The following is a 17,247-nucleotide window of genomic DNA, read 5'->3' on the forward strand; positions in this document are numbered from 1 at the left end:
GAAGCTGCCTCAAAAAAGTAAGACATGGGTGCTCAGTTTAGCATCTATTTTGGTCCCAGGTCCTGTTGCCTTACATGTAGCATCCCATTGATTGAAATAGATGGTTGTTATTTCCCCACCTCAATTCTTATTTTTTGGTAAGAGCATCTAGAAAGACCTTTCCTCTGCGGAATTTCCTCTCCCCACGACACCAGAAGATTCTGGTGGGCCAATAAAAACCCTCCTCCCCTCCCAACGGTGGGCATACAACCCAGATATGGCTAATCAGACTTCTTTGGGCTTGTGTAGACTGATATGGAGAAAGAGGACTTTCCCTCTAGGTTGCTAAGCAGAAAATAAAGAAAACAAAGTATTTACAATCGCTGCCACCACTTGTGTGAAAGAAGCTCATTTATAGTAGGACAAAATAAGGGCAATTACAGAAAGAAGCAGAGCTGATTGGGTGTGCGTGTGTGTGAAAAGAGAATGATTGAGATATAGATCTCTCTCTCTATTTATCTAGCCATCATCTATCCACCCATCCGTCTATCTATTTATGAGAAAAGGGTAGGGAAGTAATCTGAAACTATTTTAATCTCCGGATTAAGTCATAATGTAAGCTAACAGTATCTTTGCTGTTTGTCCTAAAGTCATTGTTTTAGCCATCAGTGGTGAGCCAAGGTTCACTTCAGGTTTCTGCGGCTGGCCCTCTGCCAAGCTGTCTCCCAAAGGTGAGTAGAACCTGGTCCTGCCCCAAAGAAACAAAGTCCACGAGGTCCTTAGACCTTTATAAACCACTACAAAACAAAGCAGAGCACGACGCTATAACAGAAATACAAATAAAATTCAGTGGGATCCACGGGGGAGTAAACATTTGAGATCATGATGGTGCCTCAGGTCAGCCCAGGGCTAACGTTGGGGGATTCCTGAACTCTTGGATGCCCAAAAGAACCCCAAAGTAAGTCTGTCTCTCCAAGTCACTTTGGACTTTCCATGGACACTGGCCATTTACTGATATGTAACCGGCAGGTTCCACAACCCTGAACAGAAGCTTATTGCTTCAAACTGTGACCATATTTGCAGAGCTCGGCGTTGTCTGTGACTCTGCCAATCATATTTACAGTTGCCCTGAAACCTTTGCTCTAAAGTTCGCCCCACCTCACTCCCGATCACCACTGGCAGCCTGATCAGCCAGGCGGCATTACTTCCTGCTACAACCAGTGTGCCTGCAGCTGAGTAGAGGTTCGAGAAAGGTAAGTGTGGATATTTATTTCCCAGCCATTTACCAAGGGAAACGAGTTTGCACATGTCATTTACAAGCTATTTGCAAAATGTGCAGTAAATTTAGTTGTTTATTCCTAGAGTCTAAAACAGTGGTTTGCAATCTTTTCTTTTTCCTCCTTGAGCTCCCTTTAAGCTGGGCCAAATAGTTCACAGCCAATCAGCCCCTTCCTTTCCCAGGTACTCATGGAAAAATAATTCAAGAATACTATTGAGGGGCCATTACAAGGTATATTTGGGGAGCTTAAGTGTCCATGTGCTTTAGCAATTAGGGCATAAATGATTCATATTCAAATTGCAATGTGTAATTGTCTTTATGTGTAATTACTGGAAAATTAAAGGCCAAAAGATACAGTCGAAGCAGATATGCAACAGTAGTTATTTTAACTAAACAGATCACAACTAACTTGATAACGATGAAGCTGAGTTCACAGTAAATTATAATTAAAAGCAAGAATGGCAGCACTTGAAGATCTTGATTCACACAGGGTGACACAGAGTAATGACAAAGCGCCGTCCAGAGAATGCCATCCAGAGAATGTGGGCAAGGCTCCACCAGAACTTTCCCTGGAAGCCAGACTTCTTGGTGGAATATTAAATTATTTTTAATATTTTTATTATTTATTATATTTATTATTTAATTTTTATATTTAATAGTTTAATATTTTTGAGGATTCAAAAATATTTGGTAGCTCAGTGATTCTGGTTTATGAATTCCAAATTAGATTAACCTTTCATAATTCACTTAGCATGCTATTAGTAAGTACATCTTAGATGTACATTAAAACGAGCATATGGATTTGTAAATAGTTTGTCCCAAAGGACTAAAGAGAAGATTAACTCTCTTGGGTCAGTTTGAGGTCCATCGTGTGCCTTGGGTAGCTTTTGAGACTCACTGAGTGGAAGGCTCTGGAACACAGCTGAATTGCTACACGTAGGGGACTTAGACCAAGGCAGGAGTGAGATATGAGAGCCAGAGGCATGTATTCTGACTCTCTTGCCTTCTACAATAAGAGTTATGCCAGGACCTCCGGAGAAAGCAGAGCATTCCGACCTGACACCCCCAGTTGGGTTGGCCTGGAGGTCAATGTGACTCGGACATTTTCAAACTTGTTAATTGAAAAGAGCAACCTCCTCAAAGCAAAGAAAATGGATGTTGGCAACTCAGAGAGTTATGATATTTCATTTGTGACCAAAAAATTAAAGGAAGAAAAGATTAGGAAGTAGTCCACCAGAAAACCTGGCAGTACCGCTTCCAGAGGGGACAATGCGCTGTGTTCGTACCTCAGAGAAGACTACTTCATAATTGTAACATTTTCAACCTTTCAAAATACATTTACGTGTATGACTTAATCTTTGGTGAGGAGGTGTAATTTCCGAGGTGACCAAAGGGTTTGCAGTTCCTCTTTCCCCAATACTCTTTTCTTCCTTGGGTTCACATCCCTCTTAATTTATCCTACTTGCTTGTTCCTTCTACTTGGTCTCTTAGCTTTAGCAGCTCACCCAGGCCTTGCTTAGTCTGGAGTTTTCAGGGTTTCTCAGAGTTAAAGAGGTGACTAATTCTGGAATAAAAAATCTAGTTCAACCTAGATCTGTCGGGTCCTTTAATGTTTTGTTTTGCTTTGTTTTTCAAATGAGTCAAGTAAAACCCTTGATGGGAAGTGCCTTTAGGCCTGGATAAATGATCGTAGGTAATTAGGCTTATGAACTGCAAGTGATCATGGATGGCACGAGCCGTCTTGTACTGTTAGCCTTGAGCTGGGCAGCACCAGCTTCCACGTATCTTGGTTGTGAAATGCCAAGTTCAGTAATTTGGGGGATGTTGTGTGTAGACCTGTGTCCCTCACCTCCCACCATCACCACAACTCATATGTTGGACTTTAACCCCCAGTACATCAGAATGTGGCCTTCTTGGAGATAGGGCCTGTAAAGAGGTAATGGAGCTAAAAAGAGGGCATTAGGTGTGTCCCCCAATAGGACTGGTGTCATGAAAACAAGAAATCTGGACACAGAGACGGACCAGATAGAGGGACACCAAGGTTGAGAAGCAAGAAGGCAGCCATCTACAAGCCAGGAGAGAGGCCAGGAGCAGAGCTTCCCTCACAGTCTTCAGGAGGGGCCAACTCAGTCGACGCTGTGATCTCGGACTAGAACTTCCAGCCTCCAGAACTATGAGACAATACGTTTCTATTGTTTAAGCCGCTAAGTGGTGCTTTTTATGGCAGCCCTAGCAAATTAATACAGGGAGCAACAGAAACCAGGAGACTAATTTTCCCTACCTCTTCACAGGATTATTTTAAGAATTGAATAAGCTAATAGATGCAAAAACACTTTGCAAATAGTTAAAAACCACAATGAAGATGAAGGGGATTGGTAAAAATGGAGTAGCATTCCCTAGCTACCATATTTAAAACTACCATTTTTATTTACTTGTTTTTATTTTTTAGTTTGAGAGAAAGAGCAGAGTGAGGGAGGGAGCACAAGCAATGGGGAGGGGTAAAGGGAGAGGGAGATGCAGACTTCCTGCTGAACAGGGAGCCCAATGTGGGGCTCAATCTCAGGACCCTGAGATCATGACCTGAGCTGAAGGCAGATGCTTAACTGACTGAGCCACTCAAGCACCCCTAAAAGTACCCTTTTTCAAAGTCACCTCCTTACCCACATACATACTAAATCTCCTTCCCTGATTTATTTTTCTCTAACTCTTATCACCTTATGACACATACATGTCATGATGTATATATTTTACTTATTTGCTTATACTGTTTCTTCCCATAAGTGTGAACTTTCTAGTTTTTTCATTGCTGTCTCCCCAGCACCTAGGATTTTGCCTGGCATGTGGCAGGTCTCAAAGCACACTTGTTAGATGAATTGTAAATGCATATTTGCATCCACTCATCTTCATCAGGCTGTTGTGGACTAATCCTTTAAGACAAAGGAAGGGGCATCTTCTCCCTTAGGAAACCTCCCAAGGTCACTCTCCTCTTCCTTAGTTTGGGGCTCCTCTTCCATCCTCTTAAATTGGTAATTCCATCATCGCTCTGACCATATCACACTTCATGACTCACTCACTATGGGTTCTCGAAGGTAAGGCCCACCAAGATGTATGCATCCTGATTCCCAAGCAGATGGCTCTGAACCTGAACCTTGGTGGGCACTCCATACTTGATTGTTGAGTGAGCAGGTAGCTGAGGAGAAAGGAAAGGGCAGAGAAGGATCAGAATTGGCTCACTGGGATAGCAAGTACTGGTGAGGTGGTGGAGTAAAGGGTACCTTTGACCACTGTTGGTGAGAATGTAAATTGGTGCCACCGCTATGGAAAACAGTATGAAGGCTACTCAAGAAATTAAAAACAGAACTCTCATATTGTCCAGCAATCCCACTTCTGGGTATATACCCAAAGGAGACGAAATCTCTGGTCTCTCATGTTCATTGTAGCTTCATTTACAATAGCTAAGATATGAAAACAACTTTTTAAGTGTCCATCTATGGATGAATGGATAAAGGGCATATTGAGTGTGTGTGTGTGTGTGTGTGTGTGTGTATAAAGTAAATCTATTTATTTTATATAAGGTGGAATACTACTCAGTCATAAAAGAAGGAAATCCTGCTGTTTGTGACAACATGGATGAACCTAGAGGGTGTTAGTCAGAGAAAGACAAATACCGCATGTCCTCACTTACATGTAGAATCTAAAAAAGCCAAACTCATAGAAACAGAAAGTGCAATGGTGGGCAGCTGGGAAGTGGGGAAGGTGAGGTCAGTGGGATGAGTGGGGAAGTTGAGGACATGTTGGTCAGAGTACAGACTTATAGCTATATGATGAGGAAATTCTGGGAATCTAATGTACAGCCTGGTGCCTATGATTAACAAAACAGTATTTGAAAGTTGCTAGGAAAAAAAAGAAAAAAAGAAAGTTGCTAGGAGACTAAACCTTAAATGTTCTCACTATAATCACAACAACAAAAAGGTAACTATGTGAGGTGATCGACGTGTTAACTAATCTGGTAATCATTTCGTAATATTTCCATGCATCAGATCATCACACCGTACACCTTAGACTTACACAATATTGTATTTCAGTTATATCTCAATAAAGCTGGGGGAAAATAAAATAATAAAAAAAGCAGCCTAGGCTGTGCCCATGAGCTGTCAACAGAAGTGAGCACTCGAAAGGATGGGCACCTTCACAAGTTAACAGAGCCGTGAGCCGTGAGGAGAGCTTCATGGATTTGAAATCAAAGAAATTAAATTAAATCACTTAAGCTCAGGCAGCCCCAGCTGTTTAGCGCCGCCTGCAGCCCAGGGTGTGATCCTGGGGACCCGGGATCAGGTCCCACATCAGGCTCCTTGCATGGAGCCTGCTTCTCCTTCTGCCTGTGTCTCTGCCTCTGTGTGTGTGTGTGTGTCTCTCATAATAAATAGATAAAATCTTAAATAAATAAATAAATCAGTTAAGCAGAGCAGAGTTATGCAAAGCCACTTTACAGATCAAAAAATGAAAGTCTCGGGGATCCCTGGGTGGCGCAGCGGTTTGGCGCCTGCCTTTGGCCCAGGGCGCGATCCTGGAGACCCGGGATCGAATCCCACATCGGGCTCCCGGTGCATGGAGCCTGCTTCTCCCTCTGCCTGTGTCTCTGCCTCTCTCTCTCTCTATGACTATCATAAATAAATAAAAATTAAAAAAAAAAAAAAAAAAGAAAGTCTCCTGGGTGCACCACACAGGAGTCTCATCTACTGAATGTATGAAAATAACTGAATACAGAATGGATTCCCCTGGGGCTGGGGTGGAGAGTGGGGGTTGTCAACCTAGAAACTTTAGTTAGGAAAAGGAGAACTGAGGGCACTTTGTCAGCTGAGCCTGGCTTAGACTGCCCGGACTGGGGATGAAGATGTCAGACTTTCCTGGGAAATTTCTGATGGGAACTAGACCCTGGAGGTAGGGGGGCAGGGCCCACCAGGGAATGGAACAGCCCTTTGTGACCTGTAAGTAGTGCCAAGGTGGGGCTCAAACATAATAGAGTGATTGAGGGTAAGAATCTTCTTCCCCTGTTAAGCTGGTGTTGCTGTTTGCATTTGAAAAGGTAAAAGTACAGAAGAGAAAATCTGTGAAGGTCATTGTGCTCTGAGTGAAGAATTAAGGATCTCAGGGTGATGCTTCTTGTCTACTAAGGCATCATGCTTGCCAGATGAACCCACCTTTGGAGTTTCAGGATCCCAGGGAGTGACAGTCATCATTTGGTCTGTTCATTCATTTATTCAAACATTTTCAAGCCAGACCTGGTGCTAGATGTTGGGGAGACAAAAGTCAATGTTAACGCAGTCCAACTCAGAACTTTAACCTCTTGGATCTGTCTGTGTAACCTAGAAGCCAGTTCAAACAAGTGTCCTCTGGCATCCCCCCAGGGTGTTGGGAAGGGCAGCCATAATATGAAGGACCACAAGGCTAATCAAGCAGAGCAGAAGGCTGTTAGAAGAGTAAAACACCAACCCTCACAAACCTCTTGCTGGGAACGTTGACTGGGACCCATTAGAGCAGAAATACAACCCCAATTAGGCTATAAACATTGCCACTAATGATCACTTAACCAAAATGATCATTGAGCTAAATAAGGGAAGGTTTTAGGTAAGCAGATCTTTCTAGAATGTTGCAGGGTCACTGGAATGGGTTGTTGACTTTCTTCATCAGTGAACATTACACCAGGCTGCCTGAGACAAAGTAGACTTCTATGATGCCTCTCTTGACTGCCCCAAGAGCTGCTCACCTCAAGCAGAAAGATTAAAGTTAGTCTGGGCTGCACTTGCTCATTTTAAAAATAAACAAACATTCTCTGGCTTTTAAAATATGGATGCCCCCAGGAAATACTTTACACAAGGAACTCCTTAGATGGTATATATTTTGTATTTTTTGTAAAGTCTATGAATATTTTGCATATTAGGGACAAGAAGATATTCGGTGTTTACTTTGGATGCAAAGGGAGAAGGGAAATAGTCCTTGCCCAATCTTTGTCCAAGTCATCGTCTGTGTCCCATCTGAAGTCTGTTCAGCACTGCGCTGAGTACAGGGAGATGGAGCAGGACAGAAGAGGGAGGCAGATATAAAGAATTTGACAGGTGGCCCTCCATAAGCTTCTTATCTCATGGGGGTGTTGTTGGCTAGGTTCCCTGGATCTGAGATGGAGATCTGGGAGCAAGAAGTTTATCAGGGAGAGTCCTCAAGAACAACACCTGTATAGGACTTGACAGAAGGGAGAGTTGAACTGGAACATGATCCCACAGGGAGCTCTAAAGCTGAGATGGCCCTTTAAAGAGGTCCAGAATTGAGATAAAGGAGGTGTGTCTTTATAGAACGCTGTTGGGTGTAGGCTCTCCACCCCCCATCCCCACGGGGGCAGGGGGGGGGGGAGGGTGGAGTGGGAGTGGGGGGAGAGTAAGCTTGGGCAAGAGGATTATCTTGGGGAAGGGAAATGCCTGGGAAGGGACTCAGCGATGAATTTTCAGTAGACAACATCCCCAGAAGCTGGAAGAATTCATGCATTGGCCCTGACAGTGGGGATCCGGGTGGCGCACCAGTGTCCACCACAAGGGAGTATAACACAGTAATAGACAGTGTGATACGACACCATGGGGCTATAAGGAAGGTACAGACACAGTAGAATGAGCACTCAGGAGGTGGAGGGATCACATCTGATAGGGAAGAAGGAAAGCTTCCTGAGGAAGTTGAGGTCTCTGAGTCTCTGCAAACCCCCCACCCCCCTGTCCTTGCTTTAGAAGAGCAAAAGTGATGGACTTACCCAGCTGCTGGGGAAGGAGAAGAGAGAAAATGAGAGGAGATAAGGTACCCACAATTGTCTCCTTCTCCAGCACTTCCGGAGTTGCAATCCCAATTATCAATCACTTCTAGCTCTAATATTCAATGGTCTCAGATTAGGAAGCCCCTGACATCACTGGCAAGAGCTGCCCCTAGGGGCCTTCCACATGCATTCGCTTACTGCCCTAATGGATTGGTTTCCCTGACCCAGCAATCCCTCCCTGTTTGGTCTAGGTCACCTGAGAATTCTGAGTCTAGATGGCACTTTGCTGAGACAGTGCCTTCCACTTTCAACTGTTTTTGTTCCTATCAAACCAGGCTGTTCATCCCTTTATCAAATGCGGTGTCAGGGCTAGTGAACCTAGAGCCACCTTCCCGGGATCAGAGCAGATGGAGAAAGTGTACACGGCTCCAATCTCTGGCAAGTCAATGGGTATTGTTATTAGTTCTGAGATGTATCCTTCTGTTTGAGATGCCTCCAGGCTACAGGAAACAGCTTTTCCATGGATTTATCCCCCAATTAGCAACAGGTCCCCTTGCCCACTTTATAATTCTGCTGTTACGCCCTTTAAATTCTCCATCATAGGCAAAGCAAAAACCTGTTTAGAAGCTCAATAATGGATTCCGCCCCAGGGCTTTGCATGAATCTGTACACTCCAACACGCAACTTTCTTTGTCAAAGTTCAAAACCATAAATTCAAGTAGGCAAAAGTAAACAAAGCAAAACACTCTTAACTCTATTCCAGATAGGGCCTCACTTTCCTAAACTGTAAAATAGAGATTGGTCTTACTCAATAATAATAATAATAAGGGCTAGGCCCTTCCATGTTAAGAGCCACCAAATTATATTGACCTGAAACAGCTGATTGAGAGCCATCAGGAGGTATAAGTTATCTTCTGCTGCATAACAAATTGCCACAAAATTTAGTGGCTTAAAATAACAAACCTGTATTATCTCAGTTTCTTTAGGTCAGGAGTTTGAGAGCAGCTCAACAGGACTGTTCTACTCAGGGTCAATCAGGTGTCAACAGGGGCCGCAGTCAGTTTGAGGCTGGACTGGGTTTGGAGGACACACTTCTATGGTGGCTGAACTCACATGGCTGTTGACAGGAGGTCTCAGTGTCATGTCATATGGGCCTCTTGTCATGACATGGCAGCTGGCTTCCCCTGGAGCACGTGATCCTAAAGAGAGTGACCAAGATGAAAGGCCCATGACTCCATCTGGGAAGTAACACAGTTATTTCTGCCATACTCTGTCCACCAGTAGTCACTAAGTCTGGCCCATCACCAAGAGGAGGAGAATTAAGCTCCCTCCACCAATCGAAGGACGGCTGATCAAAGAATCGGTGGATATAATTCAAAGCCTCCACAGAAGGGAACATGAGGGAGTGTTACATAAAGCTGCAGAGCGAGCTTGGAGCAAAGTTGTGAATTGGGGGCTCATCCTGTGCCAACGCCACCCCCAGTACCCTCACAACCCCCTTCTTCACTTCTTTGGCCCAACATCTCCGATGTGTTCTTAACCTCTCCTCATCAGTCCACCCAGCCCATTATTTTATCACTTTCTAGGGTTATCTGTGCCCCTACAGAGATGGTCAGATAAGCTGATGTACTAATCCCCTCCCAGGAAATGCCAGCATCTCATTAGAGGAACCTGCCTCTGCTGTGAAAATAAAAGCTATCTTCTTGGAGAAAGAATGAATTTAGAGGGCAGCTCCCAGGAGGACATTCTGGGGTGACTGCCCAGTGTTCTCACAAATAGAGGGCCTCTCCTCAGGAGATTGCATGCAGCAAAGGATCAAGAATAAATGCCCAACATGCTATATTTCCCCGAGGCTTCTCCATAACTTCTATGGTAGGATAAGCTTCCAGCGTGATGATGGCTTCCCTCCAGGAAAGTCCTTTCTGTCTGCCTCTATTTCTCATCTTGCACTGGGACCACAAACCCAAGAGAGATGCTTCAAGCCCCTCCTGAGTGAGCACAGTTCTCCTCCCTCAGCCCCCTGGTCCCTTCCCCCATGTTTCATTTATTCAGCTGAACCACCTACCATCCCAGAATGGACAGCAGACTCAAACCGGTTTCTTGGAGTTCTTCTGGGTTGGGCCTCCTGGGCCACCATTATCAACTGTGTCCTGTCTGGAGCCAACCAGCCAGGCCTGGATCCAGCAGGAACATAGGGAGCCCAACCTGCAGGTGATCAGTAGTTTTCAGGTTTGCCTTCAGTGCTTGATTCCAATCACCAGATGATGGAGTAGGTCCTGCTGATGTTCCTCAGGTGTCCAAAGAGGGAGTGGAGCCAATCTAACATCTAGGCTGAATGCTAAGAGCGTGATCTCTTCCTCTGTCTCTCGCTTCCTCTCCTCCCCCTGACCATGCCCAAGTTTAGGCTCTAGTGACTTCTAACCAGAAAATTGCAAGGGCTTCCTGACTGTCTTCCAGGTTCTTCCTGGGGCACTTTAAATTACACACCGTGGCTCACTCATCCAGTTATATCCCTCAATGACTTTCAATGGCTCTTGACTTCATCACCCAAATTAAGCAAACATTTCCCTCCCTACTTTTCCAGCTGCATTCCCCACCACTGGACTTCCTATCTGTGGTTATCCAGCCAAATTAAAGGCTGTATTGTTGGGGCACCTGGTTGGGTCAGTTGGTTAAGCAATCACTCTTGGTTTTGGCTCAGGTCATGATCTCAGAGTCGTGATCTCAGAGTCTTAAGATCAAGCCCCGAGTTGTGCTGCATGTTCAGCGCAGAGTCTGCTCAAGATTCTTTCCCCTTCCTCTGCCCCCCCTGCTGCTTCTCCCCCTGCTCATGCTTGTGCATGTACACACTCTCTCTTTAAAATAAATAAATAAAATCTTACAAAAACAAAAAAACCCCTACTGGATAGTTTTTGAAATGTATTCTGACATTTTCCCACCTCTACTTAAATTGTTCTCTCATCTGTCATGTGTTCCTTTCTCATCTTCCATTTCTTTCTCCTTCACATTTCTTCTTTCACTTCAAGCCACGTCCCTCATGAATACATACAAACAGTTCTGACAAAATTTTTCAAGTCCAATCCAACGATATATAAAAGGATAATACATCATGGCCAAATAGGGCTTATCCTAGGAATGTAAGGTTGATTTGGCATTCAAAAATCAACCATTGTAATGCATTGTATTCGTTTCCTGGTGTTGTGTTAAAAAATCACCACAAATTGAGCGGGTCTAAATGATGCAAATTTATTATCTCAGAATTTCCATAAATCACAAGTCCAAGCTTGGCATAACTATATTCTCTGCTCAGCAACTCACTGGGCTGAAATCAAGGAGTTGGCCATAGTTGTGGTTCTCATACGGGGCGTGGGGTTCTTTTCCAAGCATAGAATAGCCCTCTTTCCATGGCCTGTTTTATTTTAGAAATATTTGCATCTTTGCCTTATCCCCACCACATCCCTTGCCCTGAGGGCAGCAGCACTCTTCATCATCTCGGTGTTATGAAATTGAACTACAAAGTCCAAGTATGCTGGTACTTTCCTTTTCTGCTTGAGCAGAATAAAGAGAGTCATTTTATTTTATATATTTCTATCATTTTGCCACAGAACTTGTCTGCATTCCTCCCATTTGGCAGTACTTTTCCCAGTCTGGTAGTCAGCATTTCTGGCAGCTGCTGGGCATGACTTTCAATTAAATATGGCCATCTGTGGAAGGTACATTGCCACACAGCCCATTGCTGTGCAAGCGATGGTGATGGGAGCAATGATTACTATTACTTATTTACAGCCCGATGGGCCAAGACATGTTTTTTTCTTACCCAAATAGAGGTCTACCATTCCCAGATTAAACTTTCATTTTAAGAAATTTCATGAGATTGCACTACACAAGACATTTCTGAGAAACTGGAACAAATACCCATACCCCCAACCACTATCCTTTGACACATACTTCAAAACGATTCTCTACTACCTACTACCCCTCCTCCACCCCTTCCAGCTATATCCACCTTGAGACCTTTTCTCATTTCCATTTCTATGTGTTGGGGGTAGGCAAGATGATGACTATAAGGAGCTACCAGAACTCTCACTCCCTTCTCCCATACAGATCTCTAGTTGGATGAAGTAAATCAGCTAAGGAGGTTCAGGTATGTAATAGTAGTTAACTTCTCAGCCCTTGGAGCCCAACTGTGTGGGACTGAATCTCAAGATACGTTTATTCATATTTGTTCCTCAGTTTCCTCATCTGTAAAATTGGAACAATATCTCATAGGCCTACTCCAGAGACTGAATGAGTTCATTCATTTAGAACGATGACTGACACACAGTAAGTGCTCTGCAGTAAAGGTTAGCTATTATTATCTCTAGAACTGTTGTGCTCAACCCTGCTTGGATATTCAGATTAATTGAGAAGATTTTGAAAAATGCTGATGCTGAGAGCCTCATTCTAGATCAGGGCTTCTCACTTGCAACACCATTGACATTTTTGGTCAGAAAATTATTTGTTGTGGGGCTGTCCTGTGTTTTGTAGGATGTTTAGCAGCAATCTGGCACTTACTCATTAATGCCCCCATTCTCAGTTGTGATAACTAAAAATGTCTCTAGACATTGCTAGATATCCATGAAGTAGAAAAATTTTACCTCAGCTGAGATCTACTGCCCCAGATCAATGAAATCACAGTTTCTGGAGATGAGGCTTGGGTATGGATCATCCCAAGGGCAGATCCAGGTTTTGTGGGCTTATACAATTTGGGGGTCACTCTTCTAGAAAAATAATACAAAGTAAAAATAAGATATAGAAGTGAGTATTCATTTAGAATGAGTAAAGAAATTACAACAAAAATACTTGTGTCTTAGAGATTCATATCCTTTTTGTTTGAGATCACTGTAGGCAATTTACCAGCAAAAAAAAAAAAAAAAAAAAAAAAATTTTTTTTTTACAACAACGTGGCTTTCTCTCCCCACTGAAAATACTCTGTACAGTCCAGTGCTAACAGAAACCCTAAAGTTTAAGCATCTTAAGCAAGCTCTTTGGGAAATCTACCTCCTTGCTGGTCTTCCCTTGCTGCAGCATACTGCTTTGGATGGAGGCCCAACTGGGCAGGCGAGGCAGGCACAAGGCCCACAGGGCCCAGTCACCTTAATCACAATTTCAGAAAACTTGGCACTGGGAGGTAGGTTGGAGGCAGGCAGGGAGCACAACAAGAGGAAATTGAGATTGCAGCAAAAGCTCAAAGTCTGGAGAACCATGACCCCCGTCATGAAATGCATAGTTCCAACTGGGCTGACCTTTGATTTGCAGTCTTAACACTGAGGTCCAGAGCAGGATATGTGTCAAGATTCAGGGCTAAGGATGGTGAGGGCCAAGCACTAGCAGAGGTATGCCTCACAGATCAGCCCAATCATCCCCCCCTGCCCCACCCCCACCCCGCCCGTGCATTCCTCAGAAACACTGAATCCTGGGTCTTCCCAGAAACCAAAGAAATAGGGCAATGGGCAAGTCACACAGGCACCAAGCAGCCATGATGAGGGAGCCAGACTCTAGGTCTTATGGAGTAGACTTACTTCTCAGCTCCATACGATGAGGTTATGGGGACAAACTAAGCCTGTAAATACTGAAATCCTCTACAGACTGAATGTCTGTGTCTTCTCCCCACCCTCAACCCCTCCAATTCATATGTTGACATCCTAACCCCTAACGTGGTGATACTAGGAAGTGGAACCTTTGGAAGGTTAGTAGGTCATGAGAGTGGAGCCCTCAAGAATGGGATTAGTGCTCTTATAAAAGAGATCCCCAAGAGCAACCTTCCCCTTCTGTCATCACTGTGAGAACACAGTGAAAAGAGGGCCTGTCTATGAACCAGAAAGTGAGCTCTCACCAGACACCGACTCTGCCAGACCTTGATCTTGGACTTCCCAGCCTCTAGAATTGTGAGAAATGAATGAATTTCTGCTGCTTATAAGCCACCTTATCTTTGGTCCTCTGTTATAGCAACTGAAATAAACTAAGACAAACTCCTTGCCTAAGTTAGGATGGGCTCCAAAAATGGGTATGAGGAAGAGCACCTAGAACTGGGTATAGGAGGGAGCTATGATGTGCTAAGAATTGGCAGGGGGAGTGTAGGGAAGGAGGAGGGGAAGAGGAAGAGAGGAAGATGAAACAGATGCTAAAGATAGTTTGCTTTTGAGGGAATTCAATATCAGCTTTTCATACTTTTGAATGTAAATCTCCATCAAAATACCATTAATAATTGATAAGGTAATATCCTATAAATATCTGTATAACTACCTCACAGGATTGTTTTAAGGCTACTATTAATATTTAATAAGGTATGATACCTTATTAATACTTAGGTATTAATTCAATCTAGTATATAGGGCTGTAGTGAGGAATAAAGAGAAGTATACAAAACGCCTAACACACAAACGATATTTATGAAATAGTAATTATTACTGAGACTATGAATTAGAAGTCCACATCAGAAACTCTGGAGTCAGGCAGACGTGAGTTCATGTGAACTTGAGCAAATCATTTAAAGTCACAAAAACCTCAGTTTCCTCATCTATCAATCAGGAAATAGTTCCTACTTCACAACACTGCTCTGAAGATTAATGCTATGATATTTAGCATTGTGCTTGTCATGTAGTAAATGCTGAATAAACATTAGTTATTATCTTGTTTTATGAGGTCCTTATCGTTATGTTTTTGCTTGGTTTGTCCCTGATGTCATCACACGTGCTATTTCCTTGTTAAAGATGCCATATGGCATTCCCCCACCACATTTTTTGCAATATCAATGCTTTTGAAATGCTGAAATCAATTTGGAAGAATTTCTTCCTTCTAATCCTTATTGAATCTACTTTCATTACGTTTTCCCCCCTTAAATTCTGTAGGTTGGCTCCCGTTGCCATTATTATTTTAATTTAGGACATTGTTGATCCACAACCCATTATTCAAACTCAGCACATCTTGTAACTTGGAAACTCTGTGTTCCCTAACAGTCATGCCCTTGGCTGTAAGCATGACACTAGATTCATGTCTGCAGCAGTTGTTTTGTCCAATAACCCTCTTCCCTCCCTGTAATCCCTCCATTAGTAACTTCATGACAATGAGTGAGTACCCAGCATTATTTTTACATTATTTTAGTGGTACCTTTCCCCAGGTACTTGATGGCCTTCTCTCACCTCTGGCTGTCATCTTACTTTGTTATCCAGTCCTTCTCAAGGCTTACTTTCTTTCTGTGTGTCCTCTTCTTTGAAATTTCCACTGATTTAAATGTTGGTGCCATTCACTAAACTCCAGCTTCCAAATCAAAGAATAGGTTTAGTGACTTGGCTAGCACTAAGATATTAGTATACTATATTATATAGAATGATTATGTTCTTATTAGCTATGAATTGAAATTTTTTAAAAAGATTTATTTATTTATTCATGATAGACATAGAGAGAGAGAATGAGAGAGAGGCACAGACACAGGCAGAGGGAGAAGCAGGCCCCATGCAGAAAGCTTGATGTGGGACCCAATTCCGGGTCTCCAGGATCAGGCCCTGGGCTGAAGGCAGCGCTAAACCGCTGAGCCACCAGGGCTGCCCACGAATTGAATTTTAGCACATAAAATTTTACTTTAGATGTCCTAGGAGAGTGAACTCTTTCCCATAGTAAATCCCTTTGGAAAGCACATAATTACCCACTAATTTATGTTAGTACATAAAAATATGAGAATATCAATATAGTGTCAGACCTATTACTTATTTGGGATTGTGTCTCTAGGAAGAGTTTATGAAGGTCATAGCTATCAGACCTACTTAAAAGTTGAAAGAAGCCCTACAGCTTGCAGCTTTTTTGGTCTCTTAGCCATAATTTTTAAAGTGATGATATATGAAAAACAAATACACTTCTGGGTAACCTACTGAATTAATCATATTTACTTATATCTGTTGTCTTCTAAAATCTCACTAACGTGCTAAAGGAGAGGGGATTAAAAAAAATACAGGGGTGTCTGAGTGACTCAGTCAGTTGGTTAAGTGTCCAACTTTTGAGATTTTGGCTCAGGTCGTGACCTCAGGGTCATGAGATTCCACGGTTCCCTGCTGGGCACCTAGAACCTGCTTAAGTTTTTCTCTCTACCTCTCCCTCTGCACCCTCCTCCCAAATCTCTCTCATTAAAAAAAGAAAAAAAATTAGGCCACCTGGCTGGCTCAGTCAGTAGAGCAATGTGATTCTTGATCTTGGGGTTGTAAGTTTGAGCCCCACACTGGGGGTGGAGTTTATTTAACTATAAATAAAATAAACATCTTTTTTAAAAAGATACAAATCCACAAGGAAAAAGAGAACAAGTATGGAGACCACAGCAAATGAGAAATGTCAACATGTTGGAAGATGGAAAGTGGCTAGGTAATGATAAGTGACAGTAGAAAGAAAGTCCTAGCTAATGCAATTAGACAAAAAAAAAACAAAAAAAAAAACAAAGAATCCCGGGCAGCCCCAGTGGCTCAGCAGTTTGGTGGAGCCTTGAGCCCAGGGCCTGATCCTGGGGTCCCAGGATCAAGTCCCGCGTCGGGCTCCCTGCATGGAGCCTGCTTCTCCCTCTGCCTGTGTCTCTACCTCTCTCTCTCTGTGTCTCTCTGTCTTTCATGAATAAATAAATAAAATCTTTAAAAAAAAAAATCCCAATCAGAATCTCAGCGGTTATCTTATGCATATCAACAATCTGAATTTAGAGTTTATATAAAGAGGCAAAAGACCCAGAATAATCAACCCAATGTTGAAGGAGAAGAATAAAGGCAAAGGACTGACACTACCCAATTTCAAGACTTATTATAAAGCTGTAATAATCAAGATAGTGAGGCATTGGTAAAGGAATTGACAGATAGATCAATGAAACAGAATAGAGAGCCCAGACTTAGACCCACATAAATATTGTCAATTGATCTTAGACAAAGGAGTAAAGACAGCTACAATGGAACAAAGATAGCTTCTTTTATAAATGGTGATCGAACAATAAGACATTTATGTACAGAAACGTGAATCTAGACATAGACCTTACAACCTTCACAAAAATCTATTCAAAATAGATCATAGACCTAAATGTAAAACACAAAACTCTAAAATTTTTAGAAGATAACACAGAAGAAAATCTAGATGACCTTGGGTTTGGTGATGACTTTTTGGATACAACGTTGATAAAAGGCACCAT

General features: G+C 42.9%; 1 protein-coding gene across 3 annotated transcripts in view; it reads left to right on the forward strand.

Moving 5' to 3' along the window:
* The first annotated feature begins 775 nt into the window (after positions 1 to 775).
* LPGAT1 (lysophosphatidylglycerol acyltransferase 1) overlaps positions 776 to 17,247 on the forward strand; it is a 111,063-nt gene continuing 94,591 nt past the window's right edge. Inside the window, exon 1 of one of the 3 annotated variants that reach the window (XM_072733324.1) lies at positions 776 to 937. The gene's annotated coding sequence lies outside the window, so the exon portion shown is untranslated. Of the gene's footprint in view, positions 1,233 to 17,247 lie in introns of all 3 variants that reach the window. The other 2 variants (XM_025982331.2, XM_072733328.1) reach the window with 2 other exon arrangements.

Source organism: Vulpes vulpes, chromosome 13, assembly GCF_048418805.1.
Source record: "Vulpes vulpes isolate BD-2025 chromosome 13, VulVul3, whole genome shotgun sequence".
In the NCBI taxonomy this organism is placed as follows: Eukaryota; Metazoa; Chordata; class Mammalia; order Carnivora; family Canidae; genus Vulpes; species Vulpes vulpes.